This window comes from Hyaena hyaena, unplaced genomic scaffold (assembly GCF_003009895.1).
Source record: "Hyaena hyaena isolate Hyena2069 unplaced genomic scaffold, ASM300989v1 scaffold_149, whole genome shotgun sequence".
Lineage (NCBI taxonomy): Eukaryota > Metazoa > Chordata > Mammalia > Carnivora > Hyaenidae > Hyaena > Hyaena hyaena.
This window is the reverse complement of record NW_024080781.1, coordinates 2,044,171-2,069,934: the sequence shown is the minus strand read 5'-3', so window position 1 is coordinate 2,069,934 and position 25,764 is coordinate 2,044,171. Positions and strand designations below refer to the sequence as shown.

Genomic DNA, 25,764 nt, shown 5'->3' with positions numbered 1-25,764 from the left:
ATATACCTTTGGTCTGTGCAGCTCTGGTCTGTGAGGCTCTATAAGAAGCTGTAACCTTAGCTGATGGGACAATGTGGACTCCTGCAGAAGCTGCCTCCTCCATCTCTGAAGATTCAAGTAGACATAGTTTATTTGGTAGGTGATCTGAAAAAATAAACACTGATAGGGAAATGGGGAAGAGAAAAAGAAATGGTAAATGACCAATAAAGAATGTCCTGTCAAACTCTTTACCACTGTGGGCAAGTGGAATTAAGTCCGAATCAGTGTAGACCTCATTCCTCTAAGGTGTCCACACTAGGGAGGAGAGAACTGGAGGTTTTAGGCAGCAACTCCAGTCAGTCTACAGTTGAAAGGTACTAGCTGTGGGGCTAATTCTCTAGCATTTCCAGAACCCTCAGGAGGCAGGCCTGGCTTCAGCAGCCAGAGGAGGGGCACAGGTTTGGGTGGGGGTATTGCAATAGGGAGGCCCAGAGGATTAGGATGGAGACTGATGACTTCTAGTTGGTAAATAAATGCTTTTAGTCAGGGTTCATCTTGAATAAGTTGCTGAATTAAGGGAACTCTTGGGGCATGTGTGTGGCTCAGTTGGTTAAGCATCTGATTTCCCTCAGGTCATGATCTCACAATTCATGGATTCAAGCCCCACATCAGGCTCTGCTTTGGTTTCGGTGTCCTCCCTCTCTCTCTGCCCCTCTCCTACTCAGGCTCTGTATTTCTCTCTCTCTCAAAAATAAATAAACATTAAAAGAAATTAAGAAAAGGGGAAATATTCAGGCATGACTCCTTTTTGATCACTGTGAATAAATTGTGAATAGTTATTGGGATTTCTATCCATCTATCTATTCTGATCTTTTACTGCAATGTTTTAATCACAATAGTTATGTATTTCAAAGAAAATCCCTCCTTTTAATATTTTACATCAGAACATTTTTAGCTAATCTCATTGGTCCAAATGAAATATAGAATTTTGCATCAAGTCCCATATCCACCCAAGAAAAATAAATCCTATTAGTAATTATATTATGATTTCAAAAAATAATTTAGTAAAACTGACCTCTTTATAAAGACAACGTGATATATATACATGTATATGTATGCATATCATTTACATATATATGTACACATATACACATGTATGTGTGTGTATATATGCACACACACACATGCATACATGCACACAATGGAATATTAGTCAGCCATTAAAAAGAATGAAAATTTGGCATTTGGGACAATGTGGATGGACCTAGAGGGTATTATGTTAAGTGAAATAAGTCAGACAGAGAAAGGGAAATATCATACGATTTTACTTACAAGTGAAATCTAAAAAACAAAACAAATAAAACAAACAGAACAAAATAGAAACAGACTAATAAGTACAAGGAACAAACCAGTGGTTGCCAGAGAAGAGAGGAGCATCGGGAAAGGTAAAGTAGATGAGGGAAATTAAGAGGCACAAACTTCTAGTTATATAGTAAATAAGTCACAGGGGTGATAAACATAGCACAGGGAATATAGTCAATAGGATAATAATAACTTTGTATAATAACAGATGGTAATGATACTTATTAGGGTAAACATTTCCTAATGTATATAATTGTTGAATCACTAGATTCTGGATTTCAGTTCAGGTCATGACCTCATGGTTTATGGGTTTGAGTCTCACATTAGGCTCTGCACTGACAACAGAGAGCCTGCTTGGTATTCTCTCTCTCTCTGCTCCTCCCCAACTCTCTCCCTCTCCCTCTCTCTCTCTCTCAAAATAAATAAAATAAACTTGAAAAATTTTTTTAAATTGACCTCTTTAGAAACAAAAACAGTATTCCTATATAAAACTATAAATTCAACTCTTCGTTTACATTTTTCAATACATTATTATAGTTTTATTCATAAGCTACACAAATGTTTTAGAGAGTTATTCCTTGATATGTTATAAGGCTTTCTTTTTGGTTATTCAATAAAGAATATCCCATATTCTTTCTTCATTATATATTTTAGATAGATGTAAGTTTCATATAAGAAAGTTACTGACTTTTATATATTTCTCTTATTATATGCCATCTATTTTTCTTAATTCTAAGCACTTTTCATAATTTTCTTGTGTGAGTTAGGTTATACCTAAATTATCTGCAAAAATTATCATGATCTCTTAAGACTTCATAAAATTCTATCATTAAACACTTGTTCCTTTGAACCGAAGCATCATCTCGAAGGTGCAATATCCTTCTAAGAGACTAAGAACATACTTGGCTGTTAGCAATTAATCTATCAGTGTTAATTCACTAATCAGATCCTGTATACTTAATTGAGATAATGTTATTAACAGAGAAAAAGAGAACTTACTGGTAGAAAGAAAAGGCTTGGGATTGTTTCTAGACCTGGGGAGGTAGGGGAGGTAGGGGAGGTAGGATACGAACAAAGATATTAATCCTGGCTGGTGAAATACGAAAGAAGGCTGCTCTGTCTTCAGCAATGATGCTTAGAGAAGGCCTGATCTCCAGTGGCCTTCCCACTTATCAGCCTGGCCCTTTTCCAGGTCTCATTATAGCTACTGCTTCCACTCTACTTGATGACAACAAAGAAAAGAGTGAGAAATGCTTTCACAAGAAGTTTGGCTCAATACCCACACATTTTCTGAATTGTCTAGGGCTGCATGCTTGGGATATGAGCAGTAGAATATTCTGGACTTGATTATTAAACGGATGGATTATGAAATATTTTGCTAAGTTTCCAGAAGTATGTTACCATCCACACAAAAATAAAGAACTTTATTACCTTTTACTCTAGGATTCTAAGATATTAATGATTTTTTTTTCAAAAAATACCATAATTTAATATTTTAAGGAGACAACCTTGGGTAAAATCTTAAAAGCATTTTAAATATGCTAAAAAGGAAGAAAGTCTCTATCTGCAAATTCTAAATTTCTCTCTCCACAAGCACCATATGATTGAAAATTCTAGGGAAGAAAGAAAAGGAGGCTGGGGAGGAGGGAAGAAAAACAAGTGGAAGAAACTTTTATGCAGCTAGAAATTCAAGCAATTTATCCAATGAAAGAATCAGATCAAACTGTCATTTCTGCATTTTATTTTTTTTTAATTAGTAGGCCTTTCTACAAACCGTCTTCCTGAATATTTTTGAGAAAATTATTTTGGGGGTTCTCCAGATGGAAGTACCTTTCTGAAAATTAGAAAACCCTAAGAAAATTACCGTTAGAAAATATAAAACCTTTGGATGTGAAATGACTGATTTTCAAAACTTGTTTTTAGATCCAATGAGCTAAGACTTTACAAAATTACCTAGGAATAGCTTTCCTTATTATACCTCTGGTAAATAGAATAAGATTAATATAGTCCAATGGTTTGGAAATTATTAAGTAGAAAATGAAAAATCCTTAAATGTGAAGCTAGAAGCACATATTTGTTCATCAGAACCAAGTGAATACCATCTGTTCTTTTCTTATCCAGCAATGTCAAACCCTTAAAATATCATCTTTTATAGGATGGGGTTATTAGAAAAAATAAATTAATTGGCATTGCACAAATATTTAATTAAAATATTTAAATACAAAATTCAGCGAATAAATATCATTAAGTCTTATTCATAAGTTTGAATATATTAGCTTTTGAGTAATTTTCCTTGAACTGTGGTTCTTTATTTTGTTTTTAACTTTTTATTAAAGTAGCTTCTACACCCACCGTGGGGCTCAAACTCACAACCCTGAGATCAAGAGTCACATGCTCTTCCAACTAAGTCAGCCAGGCATCCTGAACCATGATTTTTATGAAAAATGTTAACTAACACAAAATACATCAGAATTTTAATCTTGACTTGCTTTGAAAAAGTCAGATTAGGGGCACCTGGGTAGCTCAGTCAGTTAAGGGTCTGACTTTGGCTGAAGTCTTGATCTCATGACTCATGAGTTCAAGCCATGCATCGGGCTCTGTGTTGGCAGCTCAGAGCCTAGACCCTGCTTCAGGTTCTATGTCTCCCACTCTCTCATAGCCCCCTCCCGATCTTTCTCTCTCTCTCTCTCTCAAAACATATATAAACCTAAAAAAGATTGTAAGTCAGATTAGCTTACAAAATAAGGCGTATTGTAAATAAAAATGAAAGCCTTTTGTATATTTTAACAAAACATTGCCATATTCTCTTTCACATAAAATCATCTGACACCTTCAATATTTTGGGCTGCCCCAGTAATTCATGTTACTTTTTGCATAGTGAAAATGGACATTGGATAGTTAAAATTTACAGAGCTCTTAAAAATGCTTTCTGCTACCATTAAGTACAATAAATACCTGGCAATACCTTCACCTTGTAGCTGGTCTCATTAAGCACAAATAGCATTTGTACTGCAGAAGTGATATAATAGCAATTACACAAATAATCCCAAAATTCATTTTTATCTTCTTGCCTTTATAATTACTCTTCTATAATATTTTGGTTCCCTTTTGTTTAATAATGAATTTGTCTGGTATTCTCTAAGCCCTTGGAATTTCCAGAGTGATAAATGTGTCTTTGCTAGGAACCACACTTGATTTTATACTAACTTGGTGACTGAAATAAGACGAACACCATAGGCCCTTTGAAGATTTATGCTAACAATATAATTCAGGATGGTGGCTAGCCATGCCTAAAAGACCAAGAACATGGTTAGACAGTTAGGGCTTTGAGCAAGATGGGAACAGCTCAACTTCTGAGGAGGAGAGGACTGGAGATTGAGTTTAATTACATGGACAATGCATCAATCATGCCCACATAACAAAACCCCATGGAAAACTCTGGACATTGAAACTAGGATAAACTCCCAGATTAACAACACATATACCATCATACACTGATGTGCTGGGAAGGTAATCCATCCTGATTCTATGGGGAGGGGACAACCGAAGCTTTGTGTTTGGAACCCTCCAGACCTCGCCCGTGTGTCTCTCCCTTTGACTGGATGTGATTTGTATCTTTGGCTATATTAAAACTATAATCGGGGCGCCTGGGTGGCTTAGTCGGTTAAGCGTCCGACTTTCGCTTAGGTCATGATCTCGCGGTTTGTGGGTTCGAGCCCCGCGTCGGGCTCTGTGCTGACTGCCAGCTCAGAGCCTGGAGCCAATTTCAGAGTCTGTATCTCCCCCTCTCTCTCTGACCCTCCCCTGCTCACGCTGTCTCTCTCTCTCCTAGAAATAAATAAAAAAATTAAAAAAAAAACTATAATCATGAGTCATTTTCCTGAGTTCTGTGAGTCATCATAGCCAATTATCACACCTGATGAGGTAATGGGACTTCCTAAATTGGTAGCTAACTGGTCAGAATTGAGGGTGGCTGAGGGACTCCTGGCAGTTGATTCTGAAATGAGGTCAGTCTTCTGGATGCCTGTGCTCCTAATCTCTGAAGTCAGGCCTAGTTGGGGTCAGAATCTACTGCATTCCTTCTTTTAACTGAAGTCACACCACATCCTAATGACATTCTTCTAAGTTTTTCTAATCTTTTCTTTTTTGCTTTCCATCCTCTATTACTGAGTCCACTTAGTGATTTTATAGCCAAACTGTAAGACTGAGATGGTGGTGTTTTAAGTATAAATAGGTTAAGGAGATCACAACTTTTACTGTCACTTTTTTCCTGTTATCTTCCTGGGGGGTGGGATGATGTCCTTACATCAGAATTCATTTCTTCAAGCCATGTTTCTGAACATCATTTTAACTTTGCTAAGTAACTATCTTAATCTCCCAAAAGTTTATTTCTTTTTCATAACTCCTTGACTTCTAAGAGAAGCCACATTTATTAGGATGATTATCAGAATAAACTATTAGGCAACTGATAGATGGGAAAAGACAGTTGCAAATGACATATCAGATAAAGGGCTAGTATCCAAAATCTATAAGGAACTCACCAAACTCCACACCTGAAAAACTAATAATTCAGTGAAGAAATGGGCAGAAGACATGAACAGACAGTTCTCTAAAGAGGACATCCAGATGGCCAACAGACACAGGAAATGATGCTCAGCGTTCCTCCTCATCAGGGAAATACAAATCAAAACCACACTGATATACATCCTCATGCCAGTCAGAGTAGCTAAAATGAACAAATTAGGAGACTCTAGATGCTGGCGAGGATGTGGAGAAACAGGCACCCTCCTACACTGTTGGTGGGAATATAAATTGGTGCAGCCCCTATGGAACACAGTGTGGAGGTTCCTCAGAAAATTAACAATAGAACTCCCCTATGACCCAGCAGTAGCACTGCTAGGAGTTTACCCAAGGAATACAGGAGTGCTGATGCATAGGAGCACATGTACCCTAATGTTCACAGCAGCACTCTCAACAATAGCCAAATCATAGAAAGAGCCTAAGTGTCCATCAACTGATGAATGGATAAAGAAGATGTGGTATATTTATACAATGGAATACTACATGGCAATGAGGAAGAATGAAATCTGCCCATGTGTAGCAACATGGATGGACCTTGAGGATGTTATGCTTAGCGAAATAAGTCAGGCAGAGGACAGCTACCATATGTTTGCACATAGAGGTGGATTAGGAGGAACTTAACGGAGGACCATGAGGGAGAAGAAGGGGAAAAATAGTTGGGGAGAGGGAGGGAGGCAATCTTGAATGCTGAGAACAAACTGAGGGCTGACGGGGGTGGGGGATAGGGGAAGGAGATTGATGGGGCATGGGGGAGGGCACTGGTAGGGATGAGCACTGGGTGTTATATGGAAACCAACTTGACAATAGACTATTTAAGGGAAAAAATAAAATAAAATTGCAAACAAAAAAAAACAGAATAAACTGATTTGAAAAGCAGATTTTTCTTATGACTTAGCACTCTTTTGCTAACTTATTACATCAGTTCTATTTTAAAGGAAGAATCATTCTTTAGCTGCCTGACAGTTTTCACTATATTTTTAGTTACATTTTCTATTACTTTTATAAGCAGATCTCAATTGGAATTCACAATATAGTATAAACTAACAAGTTAGCAAATAGTCCAACAAACCTTGAGAATTTACTCCATCTCATTCGTCTGCTAGGACACTCAGATATTACCAAGGTTAGTAATCAAGTTACAATGGTCTCTGAGATCTATATTAAACATCATATATAGACTCCTGACTGTATGAAGTAATTTGCCCTTAATGGGAAATGCCTTAGATTCAATGTTCCTTAGGTTATGTAAAGTGTTTCTTTATCAAGGGATGCAGTGTTCTCAAGGAGGACCTTGAAGATAAAAAAGAGAGCCTTGCATTTCCCCTGCTGTTATCAAGGAAGCTCATGTTTCTGATTTTGTTTTTTGAGATAAGTTTCAAATAAGTAAATAAGATCAGAAAAATTTATTTGGAAATAGGATCAGAAAAGGTAAATGTCTTTGATATGGGTACAAGGAGTAGTCTTTCAGGAATGTTAGCAAAGCACCACAGTTTACTCACCCAAGCCAAAACACAAGGCCAAAACTTTGCTTTCTACTCTCTAAAAACAATGAACCTATGAGATTCAAGTAAATGAATTGAATGACTCTATCAGGAAGTGTTTCTGTTATTTAATTCTCATGCTATTTCTGTGTTTGGTAACTTTGGTTACAAAAGTTAGAAAAATGAGGAACTGAGAAGCAGAGTCATACCCACTTTATAGGAGAGATTTAACACTGCACGTTGTTTAATCTCCCAGGAGATAAATGGCTGGGAGTTGTGCAGAATCAAGACATCATGATAAAGGTTATTTAAGGACAACTGTCTAAAAGGAGAAAACTGCAGAAGGTTGACTGAACCAGGGACTATTTAATGACTGACTTCCCTCCCCATTTTGTTTTCTTCCAGTTTGCTTCTTAGGCAGAAACTAAATTTTAAGGAAAAGGCAAGTATATTCACACCTCCTTTTTCCTTCCAGCTAATTTTTACTTCAAATGGTTATAACTGTATCCTAATGGAAGAACACTGACAGGAAAACAATCAAGATGTCCAATATTTGGGCATATCTATCTCCACTTAGTTCAAGAAATTCAACTTGTCCCAGGTAAACCTAAATCTCTGTGCTTAGTGTTTACTTTATCTCCTCAAAAGACTATTATTCCTATATATTTGGTTTGTTATTCATTGAAATCCTGCCTTATTCGCCACTTTAAAGTTGGGACACTTTAGGGTCATCTGGGTGTTTCAGTTGGTTAGCATCCAACTCTTGATTTAGACTCCGGTCACAATTTTGTTGTTAATGGAATTAAGCCCCAGGTAGGCTCTGTGCTGATAGCCCAGAGCCAGCTTGGGATTCTCTCTCCCTCTCTCTCTCTGCCCTTCCCCTGCTCACTGCACAGATACACACATGCCTTCTCTTTCTCTCTCTATCTCTCTCTCTCTCAAAATAAATAACCATTTAAAAAATACATAAAATAGGAAACTTTAAAATCAGAGTAGCATATAATAAAAATAATTATATAATATGAATAAAAAGAGACAGTGTACAGACAGGCATGCAAATAGACAACATAGGCCAAATCTGTTAATTTGTAGATTATATAAGAACTTTAACTATTTTAGTTGGGTTTCTGAGTCTCCAAAGGTTAAGTAAAATCACTCAGTTCTCCTTGTGGAGAAAGAGAAGGTCATGAGTTAGGTTTCTAGAAAGGAGACTTCTAGGAAGATTCATATTCAGGAAGTTTATTGGGGAGGGCTCTTGAGATTAGCACTTGGTATTAAGGAAAATCCAATGGGAAGAGAGGGTAGTTGAACTATGAAGCCATCAAACAAAGTTTCCCCTTTGAGGAGAACTGAAACTGAGGCAGCTCTGCAGAGTTGTTCCAGTTGGATAATATAGCACTTATACCTCTCAGCCCCTGGGAGGTAGAGTAATGTTGGGACAGGTGGCTCTCTTCAGCAGAGGTCATTTGAGGGTGAATGGGAAAGGCCTTAGCTGCAAGTCATCAGCTGTCAATTCTCCCAGGAGCTTTATTATGTGTGCTGCAATCCTGAAGGTCATGCATTTAAGCTGCATCCCTACTGTTCACTTATAAAAGAAAGAAAACAGATTACTTACTCTCTCTGGGAAAGCAAAGTTATTCCAAAAACAGGATGAAAAATAAATTATTTTCATATTTGGTTTATAAAAAACTGAGTAATAGGATGGAAAAAAATCCTCACCAATGGCCCTATAGGAAATAGAGTTAACAGATTTCATGGAGCTTTTTTCAACAGTATCCTTGATAAGAAGTTAATATTAATACACCTCTCCATGAGAATGATTCTGTAAGGGGTTATCACAAACAACCTGGGACCCAGTTTCCTTGTAGTCCAATTTCCCTCATTCATCCATTCCCTTATTCTACAAATATATACTGAATGCCTACTGTGTGCCAGGCATTATGCTAGGCATAAGTATTTATTATGACAAGGGTTTCTGGGTGGCTCAGTCAGCTAAGTATCTGACTCTTGGTTTAAGCTCAGGTCATGATCTTACAGTTCATGAGTTTGAGCCCTGCATCGGGCTCTGTGCTAACAGTGTGGAGCCTGCTTGGGATTCTCTCTCCCTCTCCCTCTGCCCCTCCCTCACTCATTCTCTCTCTGCCTCAAAATAAACTTTAAAAAAAAAAAAAGGAAAAATTATGACATGACAGGACAGACCTCACAGAAATTGCATATTTTAATCAAAGAATCACATAAACAAAGGCAAAATCACACTTTTGATCATTGCACATCAGAAGCTCACTCTTAATAGTAAAATTGACCTCATTATAGAGGTAAGAGGTGCTTCTTGAGGAGCAATTATTTTTCTGAGAGCCGAAGGGAGAGTAGGAGCTGGCCAACTGAAGGAGACAGGAGCAACGGAACTGGTGTTAAAAGGGACCATCTGAAGCCAAGAAGGCCAGTGTGGCTAGAGTTAGGCAAAACTTGGAAGATGAGGCCATAGTGTTAAGGATAGCCAGCCCAGGCAAGGCCTTATAGAATACTTTAAGAAACACGGTCTTCATCTTAAGACAAATAGGAAAATTATTCAAGTGTTTTACACAAGACGCTGAGTGAGTAAGTACTGCTGTTGAGATTTACTTGGAGGATGTATGAGTTCTCTAGGGCTGAAATAACAAATTACTACAAATTTAGTAACTTAAACCAGGCAAATTTATTATCTTAAAGTCCTGTTGTTCTGAAGTCTATATTGGGTCTCACTGCGGTAAAAACAATTGCTCACAGTTGCTGATGAGGGTACATTCCTTTCTGAATGTATCTAGGAAACAGACAGAATCTGTTTCCTTGCCTTTTCCAGCCTAGAAGCCTGTAGAAAAGCTACCCACTCTCTTTGGCTCATGGCCCCCTTCCATCTTCAAAGCTATCAAAACAAGTCTTTCTCAAATCACAACCTTCTGGGGTGCCTGGGTGGCTCAGTTGGTTAAAGCATCCAGCTTCGGCTCAGGTCATGATCTCACGGTTCGTGGGTTCGAGCCCCACATCAGGCTCTGTACTGACAGCTAGCACAGAGCCTGGAGCCTGCTTCTGATTCTGTGTCTCTCCCTCTCTGACCCTCCCCTGCTCATGCTGTCTCTCTCTCTCTCTCTGAGAAATAAATAAAAAAACATTAAATAATAATCACAACCCTCTGATACTGACTCTTGTGTAACCCTCTTCCACACTTAAAGATCTTTTGATTAAAGTGGGCCCACCCCGATCATCCAGGATCCTTGAGTCTCCTTTATCTCAAGGTCAGCTAACGAGCCACCATAATTCCTTTTTTATTTTTATTTTTTTGCATTCCCCCCCCCCCCCCCGACCAAGATTGTATTTAAATTCAAGTTAGTTAACATATAGTGTAGATTCATTTCAGGAATTGAGTTTAGTAGTGACTCATCATTTACATATAACATAATAATTGCCCTCCTTAAGGTCCATCACCAACTTAGCTCATTCCCCTCCACCGGCTTCTCCTTTAGCAACCCACAGTTTGTTCTCTGTATTTTTTTTAAATTTGCATGTTTTAATACATCTAGCAATTTTATTTTTACTTTTTTAAATATAATTTATTGTCAAACTGGTTAACATACAGTGTGTACAGTGTGCTCTTGGTTTTGGGGGAGGATTTCCGTGGTTCATCTCTTACATAAAACATCCAGTGCTCAACCTAACAAGTGCCCTCCTCAATTCCAATCACACATTTTCCCCTCTCCCCTACCACCCCATCAACCCTCATTTTGTGCTCTGTATTTAAAAGTCTCATGGTTTGCCTCCTTCCCTCTCTGTTTTTAACTATTTTTCCCCTTTCCTTACCCATGGTCTTCTGTTAAGTTTCTCAATATCCATATGAGTGAAAACATATATCTTTCTTTCTCTGACTGACTTATTTCACTCAGCATTAATACCTTCTAGTTTCATCCATGTTGCTGCAAATGGCATGATTTCATTCTTTCTCACTGTCAAGTAGTATTCCATTGTATGTATAAACCACATCTTCTTTAGCAATTTATCAGTTGAACATTTAGACTCTTTCCATAATTGGGCTGAAAGTGCTGCCTTAAAAATTGGGATACAGGTGCCCCTATGAATCAGCACTCTGGTATTCTTTGGATAAATTCCTAGTAGTGCTACTGCTGGGTCATTGGGTAGTTTTATTTTTAGTTTTCTGAGGAACCTCCACACTTTTCCAGAGCGGCTATACCAGTTTGCATTCCCACCAACAGTGCAAGAGGATTCCTGTTTCTCCACATTCTCGCCAGCATCTGTTGCTTCCTGAGTTGTTAATTTTAGCCATTCTGATCCCTGTGAGATGGTATCTCAATGTGGTTTCGATTTATATTTCCCTGATGATGAGTGACGTTGAGCATCTTTTCATGTGTCTGTTCTCTAGTTGTCTTTGGAAAAGTGCCTATGCATGTCTTCTGCCCATTTTTTCCACTAGATTATTTATATTTTGGATGTTGAGTTTAGTAAGTTCTTTATAGATTTTGGTACTAACCCTCTATCCGATATGACATTTGCAAATATCTTTTCCCATTCTGTCAGTTGTCTTTTACTTTTGTTGATTGTTTCCTTTGCAGTGCAGAAGATTTTTTTATCTCAATGAGGTCCCAATAGTTCATTTTTGCTTTTAATTCCCTTACCTTTGAAGATGTGTTGAGCAAGAGACTGCTGCACCTGAGGTCATAGAGGTTGTTGCCTGCTTTCTCCTCTAGGGTTTTGATGGTTTCCTTTCTCACATTTGGGTCTTTCATCCATTTTGAGTTCATTTTTGTTTATAGCATAAGGAAGTGGTCTAGTTTCATTCTTCTGCATGTTGCTGTCCAATTCTCCCAGCATCATTTGCTAAAGTGATTTTCTCCCCACAGGATACTCTTTCTTGCTTTGTCCAAGATTAGTTGGTCATACATTTGTGGGTCCAATTCTGGGTTCTCTCTTCAATTCCATTCGTCTATGTGTCTGTTTTTTGCCAATACCATTCTGTCCTAATGATTACAGCTCTGAAGTAGAGGCCTCCTGCTCTGGTTTTCTTCTTAAATACTACTTTGGCTGTTCAGAGTCTTTTGTGATTCCATACAAATTTTAGGATTGTTTGTTCTAGCTTTGAGAAGAATTCAGGTGCAATTTTGATTGAGATTACATTGAATGTGTAGATTGCTTTGGATAGTATTGACATTTTAACTATATTTATTTCTCCAATCCATGAGCATGGAATGTTTTTCCATTTCTTTGTGTCTTCTTCAATTTCCTTCATAAGTTTTCCATAGTTTTCAGCATACAGGTCTTTTACATCTTTGGTTAGGTTTATTCCTAGGTATTTCATGGTTCTTGCTGCAATTGTAAGACAACAATCATGTCGTCTGCAAAAAGTGAAAGTTTGACTTCTTTGCCAATTTTGATGCCTTTTATTTCATTTTGTTGTCTGATTGCTGATGCTAGGACTTCCACCACTATGTTCAACAACAGTGGTGAGAGTGAACATCCTGACCTGATCTCAGGGGAAAAGCTCTCAGTTTTTCCCCACTGAGGATGATATTAGCTGTGGGATTTTCATATATTGCTTTTATGTTGTTTAGGTATGTACCTTCTATCCCAACTTTCTTGAGGGTTTTTGTTAAGAAAGGATGCTGTATTTTGTCAAATGCTTTTTCTTCATCTATTGACAAGATCATATGGTTCTTATCCTTTCTTTTATTAATGTGAGGTATCACATTGATTGATTTTTGAATACTGAACCAGACCTGTGGCCAAGAATGAATCACATTTGATCATGATTCTTTTTATATGCTGTTGAAGTCATTTGGTAGTATCTGTTGAGAATTTTTGCATCCATGTTCATCAGGGATCTTTGCCTGTAATTCTGCTTTTTTGTGGGGTCTATGTCTGGTTTAGGAATAAAAATAATGCTGGTTTCATGGGATGTGTCCAGAAGTTTTCCTTCCATTTCTATTTTTTGGAACAGCTTGAGAAAGATAGGTATTAACTCTGCTTTAAATGTCTGGCAGAATTCCCCTGGGAAGCTATCTGGCCCAAGACTCTTATTTGTTGAGAGATTTCTGATAACTAATTCAGATCCTTCACTAGTTATGGGTCTATTCAAATTTTCGGTTTCTTCACATTTGAGTTTTGATAGTGTGTTGGTGTCTAGGAATTTGTCCGTTTCTTCCAGGTTGTCCAGTTTATTGGCATATAATTTTTCATAGTATTCCCTGATAATTTCTTATATTTATGAGGAATTGATTGTAATAAATCCATTTTCATTTGTGATTTTAACTATTTGGGTCCTCTCTCTTTTATTTTTGAGAAGTCTGGTTAGGGGTTTATCAATTTTGTTTATTTTTTCAAAAAACCAGCTCTTAGCTTCATTGATCTGTTCTACTGTTTGTTTGTTAATTCTATATTGTTTATTTCTGCTCTGATATTTATTGTTTCTCTTCTTCTCTTGGCCTTGGGGTTTCTTTGTTGTTCTGCTTCTAGGTTCCTTTAGGTGTGCTATTAGATTTTGTATTTGGGATTTTTCTTGTTTCATGAGACAGGCCTGGGTTGCAATGTATTTTCCTCTTAGGACTGCCTTTGTTGCATCCCAAAGGGTTTGGACTGTTGTGTTTTCATTTTCACTTGTTTCCACATATTTTTAAATTTATTCTTTAATTGCCTGGTTGACCCATTCATTCTTCAGTAGGATGTTCTTTAACCTCCACACATTTGGAGGTTTTCCAAACTTTTTTCCTGTAGCAACCATAATTTCTTCTGAAGTCTTAATTCTCCTTTGCTTTTGCCTATAACCTAATATAGTCACAAGTTACAGAACTTAGGACATAGACATCTTTGGGCTCTGGCTACCACAGTGGGAAGCAGAATAAAGGCAAAAGCACATAAATAGGCTATTGAAGTTGGCAGTTGTCAATATGAAGAGCTGTGGACAGATTTGAGAGTCACTTAGGAACTAAAACTGAAAAGACTAGATCATAGTTGTTCCGGGAGTGATATCTATACAGGGAGCTATATAGGACCCTTGAACGTATTCATTTATTCACTATTTCTTAATGTTCAGATACTATATGAAACTAGAACTGTGATAGACAGTCTTAAATATTTGTCCCTTTACATAATTGGAGCAGCGTTCTCTTCTGGAATCTTGCAACTAGTGAGGAATCTATAAGAATGGTTGTCCAAGCATATGTAAAGAGCAATACAGATGCTGTTCAAATCCCATAGCTGCTTCACCTTAAAAGTTATCAATGTACCATGAAGTACAGAGAGGCATGGGTAGGATGAGACTGTGGTATGGGAAGAACCAATATTTTCATAAGAATGGGAAAAATCCTTTCCATGGAGGAAAGAGAAGAGGGAGGAATTAAAGAAGATTTTATATATGACTGCATTATAGCAGCACTATTCACAATAGCCAAGAGGAAGAAGCAACCCAAGTGTCTATCAATAGATGAACAGATAAGCAAAATGTGGTATATACAAACAACGGATATCATTCAGTCTACAAATGGAAATTCTGTCATATGCTTACAACATTGATGAACCTTGAAGATATTATGCTAAGCAAAATAAGTCTGTTACAAAAACACAAATATTGTATGATTCCACATATATTAAGTATCTACAGTAGTCTAATTCATAGAAACAGAAAGTAAAATTGTTGTTGCCAGAGAAAAGGGGGAGTAGAAAATGAGAAGTTATTTAACGGGTATAGAATTTTAGTTTTGTAAGATGAAAAAGTCCTGGAGATTGTTGTTTCATAGCACTGTGAATATACTTATCACTGCTGAACTGTACACTCAGAAATGATTAACACAATAAATTTCATGTTAAGTGATTTTTACCACAATTTCCAAAGAGTAGGATTTAAAGAGAAAGATCATTTTAACTGAATAATAACATGAATGATGCATGACCAATAAGTTGGCAGGTGTTGGGGACATTATTAGGAAATCTTAAACCAAGAGAAAACCTTAGGAAAAGGGAGAGATGCAGAATAGTCACAGATCAGCAACTAGTTCGGGATGGGTCATACACCACTGAGTCATAGGCCACACAATGAGGCTGGGAATACAGATTTGAGCGTAGAGTGGACATATATTTGCCTGCGCAATACCAATTCCCAACTGCAAATGACTTTCCCCCACTTTTCCATTTAATCTTCCTCAATCCATATGGTTTGGGTAGAATTAACTCCAGATTTCAATAATCAAAGCATCCCCTCTGCTAAACATATATACATATACAGGAATAGGATAGTTAGATTCCTCTCTAGCAATTTGATGGTACTATCAGAGAAAGAAACTCTCTCTTCCATTGACATTTAAGGTTGAAGGACCATGTAGACCTGGAGATGCCCCTGTACATCTTCTCCCACATGGAGAATCCTACTGAAAATACAAAGGAAATTAGCATTGAAATAGAAGGAAAAAAAAGAAACAGAAGAGGGGAAAGAAATAAAGACAGGAAGGGAAAGAGAAAGAGACAGAAGAGAAAGGAAGAGAGGGAGGGAAGAAGGAAGAAAGAGAGGGAGATAGGAAAGGAGGAAGAGGGAGGGAAGAAATTTTGTTACCGGATAATATAGTTTAAACATTTGAGTCCAACTACACCTAAAATCAAAACAACCCTAGACTGCTTTGTTAACCCCCAAAATTCCCTTTTCTGGCATAAGCTGGTTTAAGATGAGTTTTTGTCACGTGAAATCACAAGAGCTCTGACTAATCCAGGGCTAGATTGTGGGGACCCTAGAATTAGGTAATTGGAAAATATTTTATGAGTATTCACTTTGTCAGACACTGTGCTAAATTATTTAGCTATTGCAAGGAACAAAAAAAACCCTTTGGTTCCTGCCCTTGTGGGAGTAACAATTTCTTAGGCCCCTAACAGATACTTGGGCCTAATTTCCAGTTACAGACACCTCTTTGTTTTTTTAACAAGCCCTATTGTGAGAGAAAGCAGAGCCAATTTAGTAGCTACTGATCTAGAACAGTATATCCAAACTTTCCTGATGATAACTGACCTGGGTTGCTTATTTAAAAAAAGCTTAGGTTATCCTCCAGAGCTGTCTAATTAGAATCTCTAAGGGTGGAGCCTGAAAGCATTTTTAAACATTAGCTGCCTACATGATTCTTAAAATCAGATAAGTTTGTGAAGTGCTGATGTTGCTATCCACTGTGGATCCTGGACCAGTTCTAGTAACATCATCTGGGAACTTACTTAAAATGTAGCATCCCAACCCCTTCCCCAGATTCAACAAATCAGGATCTCCCTATAATATTTTAATATGAATAACTTGTATTTTATGGAATCCTAATCTGAAAATCAAAAGCAAGGAGAAAAAAATCTAAAAGAGTTCAATCAGAAGGGCTTTCCAACAAAATCCTTTTATTTCAAAGTCAAGACAGCATTAACTAAAAATTATATATTACTTACATTGTTTTGTCTTCTTTAAGCCCACTGTTAGTGAGGCCCCTCTATGTGGACTGCCTCAAAGTTCACACAACTGTATCTCACACAACTCTAGAAGAGACCATTCATATTGTATGCATGTCAATGGCACCTTCAAGAATTATATAATACAGCAACCTTGAATCCAAGCACAACTGGAGATTCATTCAGAGTCAAGCTCTGAAAACTCAACCTAGTGACTGCCTTGAAGTCATAAAGAGACTCACCTCCATATTTGATAATCAGGATAACTGACAGTGATGAGATCCAAACATAACTTTTCCTTGTTTCTTTGAGAAGCACTACTTTTAGTCACTAACAGAGGTATTACAAATGGCAACCATATAATAATATAATACAAAATATAAAGGTGATAGAAAAGTTTCTACTTTTATCCCAAACCCTTGCTTTTACAGTTAGTTTACCTTATAGGAATAGAAGGACCCTATGATTTGTTTTTCAAGGCTCTCATGGTGACAATTTGCCACATCTACACACTTGCAGATGAAGAAGCACCACCATATGGCAACTCTTTAGAAACTCCAATTCTGCGGGATTGTTGACCACATGGTGCAGTTGGTAGATATTTGAACTCCCAAAGTACCTAGTTTCAGCTGCTATAAAGTAACGGTATACAGTAGTAATTAAGAGCCTGGACACTGGAGCTTATCTGCCAGGTTTCACATTCAATTTCACCGATTACCAGCTACATAAACTCAAGCCAACTGCTTAACCTCTCCTCTTCCCTCATCTATATAATGGGAATAATAATGCAGTTTTATCAAGAAATGTAAAAAGTCTGAGATCTTACCTTACTTACAGCTAACAACTTAACTTGCCACAGTTTCATGTATACTGACAAAAGACATAAGATCTCTGGGTCAGAGAAAAAAGACTTTATTACTCACAGTAAAGGCAGTAGCCAGAGTGTCAGCACTGTTGGATCAGTTCCCTGAATCCAAGTCCCCAGTGACTGCAGATTTGCCTAGATGGATGCCTGCACACACAGTGTATTGTGTTACAGAAGAGAAATGCTGGCCTGGGGGAGTTGTTGCTTTATGTAAGGTTGTATAAACAAGCCTATTCTTTGTCCCAGAGCAAGATATTACCTCATTCCCAAGGCTGTCACAGCAAACACAATCCTGAAAAGTGACCCAGGTAAAGAGCTGTCAGGGGCTTGCATTCTTGGCATTCCCAGCAAGATGGATAGCAGTACAGAGACCCATGGAGGACTGTCTTCAACAGATTGTTGATTTAACATTTCAAGATACTAACAAAAGTAATAACTCTGTGTAAGTGTTAGTAGTAGTAGTAATATGTGGATATGAGCTGCCTGTTTGTTTAAAGTACATATATGTATATCTCAGAATACATATGTTGGACAGGATACAGTAAATATATAATATATATTAGGAAATTTGGAAATGAAAATAAAGAAATCTCCAGTAATACCACCATCAAGTATTATCCACTTTTTGCTTTGATTTTTTTTTGTTTTTCTATGTATATAAATTGATATCCAAGTCCATACACTATTTGTATTTTATTTTTTCCACATTTTGTTTCATCATGAGCATTTCTACTTAGTAAATATTCATCTAAAACTAATCAGTTTTAATAATATTCCATCATAGGCAAGCATCATAAATTATCATAAATGTTACTTGTCTCTTTTTAGCCTCTACATATTGGGAAACATTTATTAACATTGGAGAGACAACTAAGGAGAAAGAGATCTATGAAAAGCAGACCTGAGTTCTAAAACCCTAATCATGATGAAGGAGTCAAAGGCAAGCTGAGGGCAAAGCACAAACTAACACCCTGTAGACCACAGCCCCTACCAACCCCTCCTTACCCCTTCCCCTTGCCCCCAGGTAGGATATGTGTGACATTCCTCAGGCACTCCTGGGTACCCAAGAAGATAGGAAAGGAAAAAACAAATGGTTAACAGAGAGATCACAGTCATGCAGGACAAGAGTCTCTATCAGTTTACAAAAGTCTTAATGAATTACATGAGAAAGGCCATTTAATCAATAGCTTAACCTCCAGAAACCCACAGACATAGACATCACCCTCCCCTCCATAGTGATATGAGAAACAAAGACAAGAAGAAAATGTAGATAAAATTAAAATTACATTTCTTTATAACCTGCAGCCCATTGACAAATACTTGAGCTAGGCAAAGTAAAACATTCTTCCAAGAAACTCTCAACTGTCTTGTCTTAATGTTAATGCTTTACTAGAGGGAAAAATAATTCTAGCTCAACAATAACAAGGCCTCCAGTAGCCTATGAATCCTCTTTAGCATATGAAAGTCCTTTTGGAAACCTCCCTTTCTCCTTACCCATCTCCAAATCCATAGTATATAATCAGTCACCCCTCACATTTATAACACAGCTCTTTCTGTCCACAGATCTTGTCCCTGTGCTTTGATAAAAATCACCTTTTTGCACCAAACATGTCTCAAGAATTCTTTCTTGGGGCCATTGGCTCAGGATCCCCACTCTCACTCCAAAACCTCATCAGTGGCTACCCTAGAGTATGATCTAAAGAGAAACTCAGGTTCATAAATATTCCCTTGAGTTATCAAGAAAACATTTCATTGAAGTTTACACTGTGAAAGAGATGAATTTAAGATATATTTAACAAATATTCTGAATAATGTGCTTAAAATAGCTCTCTTCATTTTTTGAAGAATGTATTTATGTGAAACCAACTGTTTTCTGACATTAAATATGAGGAACTGTTAGTTATTAGTTTGCTAAATAGGCCACATATGTCATTCTTTTCCATTTTGCTTTCATTTCATCTCATGATTAGTTTCCTTCACTGGAATTTTTACCATAAAGGGAAGACACAGTGTTAGCTAATCAAATAAAATTTAAAAAAAAAAAAAAAAACAAGGAAGAATGAAAACATAGATCACAAATGATATTCTAACCAGAGGATGCAGAAATGGAAAAAGTGTGTGCTATGAGATATTAACGTACATTTCTTTTGTTTATAAGCCAGATAGGATTGAGCTAGCCTTCCAGGATTTTTGGAAAGAAAATCAAAATAATGGAATTTTGTTTATCTGATTAGTGTCTTGTTTTTTGGTGCTTTCTCTTCTGCTTTATCACAGTTTACATTGGTGCTTCAAGAATTATGTTTGTGTAAGTTCCCTGTGCATGTAAAAAAGCCAGTTAATTCAACTTTATTGTGATCCAAATGTGTTAAGCCAAAAGAAGCTTAACCTTCTTTGGGTTCTATTAAACTTTTGTTTATCCAGTTCTTCCTAAAAAAGGTAATTAATTTAAGTCAAACAAGTTTGTAACAGGGATCAAAGCAGAACAGCAGCTGTGAAGGGCATGACACAATGACCAAACTGTGATACAAAACCTGAGGGGGGCTTAGAGGAGGCGAGGAGAGTATAAATTCCTTCCAAAGAAGAGTAACTTTTCTTTCCTCAAGTCTTAAAACTGTAGCAAGATGAAGAGGACAGCAAGTGTGCTGACTAGTGTACAAAATCTCTAGGAGCCCCCACAGTTAGGAGAGGGAAGGCAGAAAAAGGATGCTGTTGATGATGAATCAACCAAACCTTTTTGTGAGGAGACTCCAGGGATCACCCTCCCATGGAAGGTCCTGAGGAACTATGGAGAGGGCAAAGGAACAGTAGCGATGATAAGCTCAGGCTGGCCTCCAAAGACCACTTAAATTCTAATGGATCTAAATGTTATAATTTTTCCAGTTAAAAGAAATCTTCATCATAAACACCAATTTGCAAAGAGAAGGTACAAATACCAAAACATGTACTCATCTGTTCTAATATAAAGAACCCTCTATTATACAATTACTTATCAGGGGAAAGTCCTTAGTTTTGATAAATAACACCTCACTCAACAAAGAGTAGCCTAATGGATTCTTTTAGCATACTATTTTAATGTTTAGCCAAGAAAAACAACAAAACAAAACACAAAAGCAAAAAAAACAAATACTCTGAGAATCCTTGGTTTAGTTTTAGGGTATTACTATCAATATGTTTGTTTAATATAATTGCTCAGTTCTGTGGTTACATATATAACTAAAAAGATGCAGAAATCATAGATGCCTTAAGGAGAAAAAAAAAACAAACAAACTATGACTGTGCCCGTTTGTGTCAGGCACTTTGTAAAGGAGATCTCATTTGATTTTCACAACAAATCAGCAAAACTGGGCAACTTAGCACTTGCCCAGCTTGATATAGCTTACAGGAAGAGAAGCTAGGATCTGATTTTAAAATGGTATGGCTTCAGAATCTATGTTCTGTCCATTATACTACACTACCTTCTATCACTTCCTCATATAGGAAAGTGAAGGACTGACTCTTCAATGGGTAAAGTCATGAACCATAGATTATTTTCCCAGTTGAGCCAAAAAATGCATTGTCATGCTACAGAGATATTAGGAAGTGCTTTAAAGGAAGTGAGAAAAGGCCCTATCCACTGGAAAACTTTCTTGATATTCTAAATATTTCCAAAATCCTGGGGATTCCTCTGCCAGTCAGCAGGGACCAGCCACCAAAGAATTGATTGTACATATGACTGGGGATTCCCCAGTCATCACCTTTATTTTCCCCATCACAGCATGAAGAAATATTACACCATAGAAGAGATACTTGCTACCTCCTGCATTAGCCATCCCCAACACAATCTTTAAAATGTGTACATATAGAATAATTAAAGCCTACAAAATGTGTGTAAAATAATACAACATATAGCCTAGGTACCTGCATACCAACTTGTGAAATACCTTACTAGTCACATCAGATTTTAAGACATAAATATAATGAGGTGAAAAGAAAAACTCAAAAGGAAAAGAATTTCTTAATAAGTGTTATTACATATAGTGTAAGGGGAACCCATTAGAAAGCCAGATATATTTTTTGTCCCAAAACACATTAAATAATTTATATGGAATGCTTAACATGTCTAAAAAACATACCTCTAACAGAAAATATACAACAAAAGAAAAGAGATGCTTCTGTGTAGAACTGAGTAGTATCAGAGATACAACCATGAAACTCTGGGCTGTGAACTCTCAAAGCAGACAGCAGGCACAATGACATGTTAAATTGCCTACATAATGTATAGTTTAATAAATCCCCTTGTGGGTAGAACACACTTGGCATCAATCAAGAGCCATGAACAGATTCCTTTATTTTCTCAATATTCATCTAATAAATTGAAACTTCAATTAACCTTGGACAGCAACTTTAGTAGCAAGAGATAACCGTTGATACCTTCTAGGATACACAATCATTAAACATAATAAACACACATCATGAATTTTTTCATTTGAAATTAGAATTGTTATGCTTAACAACTATTTGCATAAAATATGCTGAAGACACTGGGATGCGTAACGTTTGGCATTTATCTGAAGTCTAGATTTGCCATACTATATTATAAAGTGCTAATATCATATTCATGGAAAAAAAGAAATAGCATATTACCAAAACTTTAGAATCCTCTAAGAACTGATCTCTGATCACACATCCCACGCTCCCTCATAGCCTAACTACTACTCTGAATTGTATGCTTATTCCCATATATGTTTTATACTTTTACTCCATCTGTATGTATACAACATATATCATAGTCTCTTTATGTTTGCAAAACTAAAGATAAATAATTTTACACAGTATGAACACTTCTGCAACTTGCTTTTTCTTTCTCTCCTTTTTTTCATGATCATTATATTTGTAAGATTCACCCATGTTGATATAGAAGGCTAATAACATTTGCATAATTCTTTTGTATCATTATACAACCATGTAGCCATTTTCCTATTGACAAACAGAATTGCTTCAACATTACAAGTAATATTTTTCAAAATGTTTTTATACCTGTGCTAACACATGAGAATTTCCCTAGACAACATTTAGAAGCAAAACTTCTGGAATAAAAGGTATATACATCTTCAACTAAACTAGATATTGAAAAATTGTTGTGAAATAGGTCAGACAAATTCACAACCCCTCTGACCTTTCAACTCTTTAAACAGATATTGCCAAACAGAAATTTCAACTCCAAGCATGCTTTGAATCTGGATGGATCCTCATTCCAACAGGTATTTTATTTATTATATTTTTTTAAATTTTTTTCATTTTTGAGAAAGACAGAAGGCAAGCATGGGAGGGGCAGAGAGAGATGGAGACACAGAATATGAAGCAGGCTCCAGGCTCTGAACTGTCAGTACAGAGCCCAATGTGGGGCTGGAACTCATGAACTGTGTGAGATCATGACCTGGGCCAAAGTCAGACAATTAACTGACTGAGCCACCCAGGTGCCCTCTAGCAAACATTTTAAAAAGTTTGTTTGTTTATTCACAATAAGTTCTACCTCCTCAATCCATGTAATTTATGAGGTAATCAGATCACAGTCTAAACTGACTGTCAGTAATTAAATGTGGCTTTTCTCATGTTCAGTATACCCATTCTGAAAAATAAAGATATCTCACCTCTTCCTGAGAACTATTTGGCAAAATCTATCAATGGCCTTAAAAACAGACTAGTCTTTGAATCAGAGTATCTAGGAATTTACTCTAAGAACATATTCAGAGGTATACATGAAAAGTTGTATATCAAGATATTTGCCTTAGTGTTAAATGTGATGTCCATTGCAATATTGTCCATTACAGACAAGCAAAAAGTCTATCAAGTAGGAATTGAATAAATGGTTGTATATTCACATAATTGAATATTAAGTGGAAGTGGAAAAAGATGAGGTGGATGAAAATGAACTGACATATTATTTCAGTTATTGATTGCTACCTAAAAACCACTCAAATATAAAGTTTTTACTTATTATTTTCAATATGCTGTGGATTGACTGGAAGTATTCTCCTGTTTCTTCTGGTGTTAGCTGGCCCCATTTAGTGGGTCTATTGAATGTCTGCTCCATTCAGCTGGCAAGAAGACCTCCCTCACACATCTGTCATTTGCTGCTGGTTGGCACCAATTCCCTTCCATAAAGCTTCTGTTCATAAGGCCAGACCATCTTCCTTACGACATGGCTGCTGGGTTCCAGGAGGGAGTAATCTAAGAGGTCAAGCCCCACTGTGGAAGTTCTTAGTAAGTCTCTGCTTGTTTCAGGCTTGCTAATGTCTCATTGGCCAAAGCCAGACAACATGGCCAAGCCAAGACACAGTGTGTGAGAGACAAAGGTGTGGATTCCAGAAAGCATGGTTCATTGGGGGTTACCAACGTAACAGTCTGCCACAATTATTACGTAAACAAATGAAAAACAGAAGAGCAGAATAGGGAAACCATTGTTTTTAAAAGGTTTGCATAGGGGCGCCTGGGTGGCTCAGTCATTTGAGTGTTTGACTTCAGCTCAGGTCATGATCTCACCGTTTGTGGATTCAAGCCCCATTGGCCCTTGTTGCTGACAGCACAGAGCTAGCTTTGGATTCTCTATCTCCATCTCTTTCTGCCCCTCTCCTGCTCACACACACACACACACACACACACACACTCCCTCTCTCTCTCTCTTAAAAATGAATAAACATTACAAAAAAATTTTTAATTAAAAAAATAAAAAGGTTTGCATAGAATGTATCTGGAAGTATATACTAACACTGTCTCAAACAGTGTTTGAAACAGTGGAATGAAAGTTACACGAGAAGTGGTAGTCAAGAGCAGACTTTTTTTTTTTTTTTTTTTGAGAGATAGGGAGGGCACAAGTGAGCGAGGAGCAGAGAGTGAGAGAGAGAATCCCAGGAAGGGAAGAGGAGACAGAGAAGCAGGGCTCAAGTTCACCTAAAGCAGGGCTCAAACTCACAAACCATGAGATTATGACCTGAGCCAAAGCCAGATGCTTAAACAACTGAGCCAATCAGGCATCTATGAACAGATTTTTTTAAATATTTATTTTTGATGGGGCGCCTGGGTGGCTTAGTCGGTTAAGCGTCCGACTTTCGCTTGGGTCATGATCTCGCGGTTCGTGGGTTCGGGCCCCGCGTCGGGCTCTGTGCTGACTGCCAGCTCAGATCCTGGAGCCTGTTTCAGTCTGTGACTCCCTCCCTCTCTGACCCTCCCCTGCTCACGCTGTCTCTCTCTCTCTCTCTCTCTCTCTCCTAGAAATAAATAAAACATTAAAAAAAATTAAATATTTATTTTTGAGAGACAGAGAGAGAGAGCATGAGCGGGGTAAGGGCAGAGAGAGAGCCAAACACAGAATCTGAAGCAGGCTCCAGGCTCTGAGCTGTCAGCACAGAGCCTGATGCAAGGCTTGAACCCATGAGCTGTGAGATCATGACCTGAGTCAAAGTTGGACACTTAACCGACTGAGCCACCCAGGCACCCCTAAGAACAGACTTTTTAATGCAAGTATGTGTGTGTTGTGAATTTTTTATAATAATCGTATATTTTATAATTTTAAAATTATGATAGAAGATGAGGTTATACAAGAATAATTACATAAGTAAATGCTCGTAATATGTCAACTGTAAAAAATGTTAATGGTGATTATTTCAGAATGAAAGAATTGTGGCAATTTATTTACTCTTCATGGTTTTCCATGTCTGCTACATTTTGTATGAGAAATATACACACAAGATTTTTAAATTTAAAAAAATGAAGAGGAAACAATGAACTCAAATCATTTGCTGTCTTTTTTTTTTTAGTGTTTATTTTTGAGAGAAAGAGAGTGTGTGCACGTTGGGGAGGGGCAGAGAGAGAGGGAGATAGAGGACCCAAAGCAGCCTCCACACTGTCGATGCAGAGTCCAATGGTGGGCTGGAACTCATGAACCGTGAGACCATGACCTGAGCTAAAGTGGGAAGCCCTGTTTTCTAGTCTTTCTTATTCTGCATACAAGTATTTCTAAATTATTGCAGCATGACTTTATCTGCATTTTACATTACAAAAATGCTCATA

At 37.2% G+C, this 25,764-nt stretch overlaps 1 long non-coding RNA gene across 3 annotated transcripts in view; it reads left to right on the top strand.

Annotated features, from left to right (window-relative positions):
- Positions 1-25,764, top strand: part of LOC120236223 — an 80,426-nt gene that overhangs the window by 7,533 nt on the left and 47,129 nt on the right. For all 3 annotated transcript variants that reach the window (XR_005529605.1, XR_005529607.1, XR_005529606.1), the window contains 2 exons: positions 7,879-8,004; positions 22,890-22,955. This is a non-coding gene — a long non-coding RNA (uncharacterized LOC120236223). The remainder of the gene's footprint in view (positions 1-7,878; positions 8,005-22,889; positions 22,956-25,764) is intronic.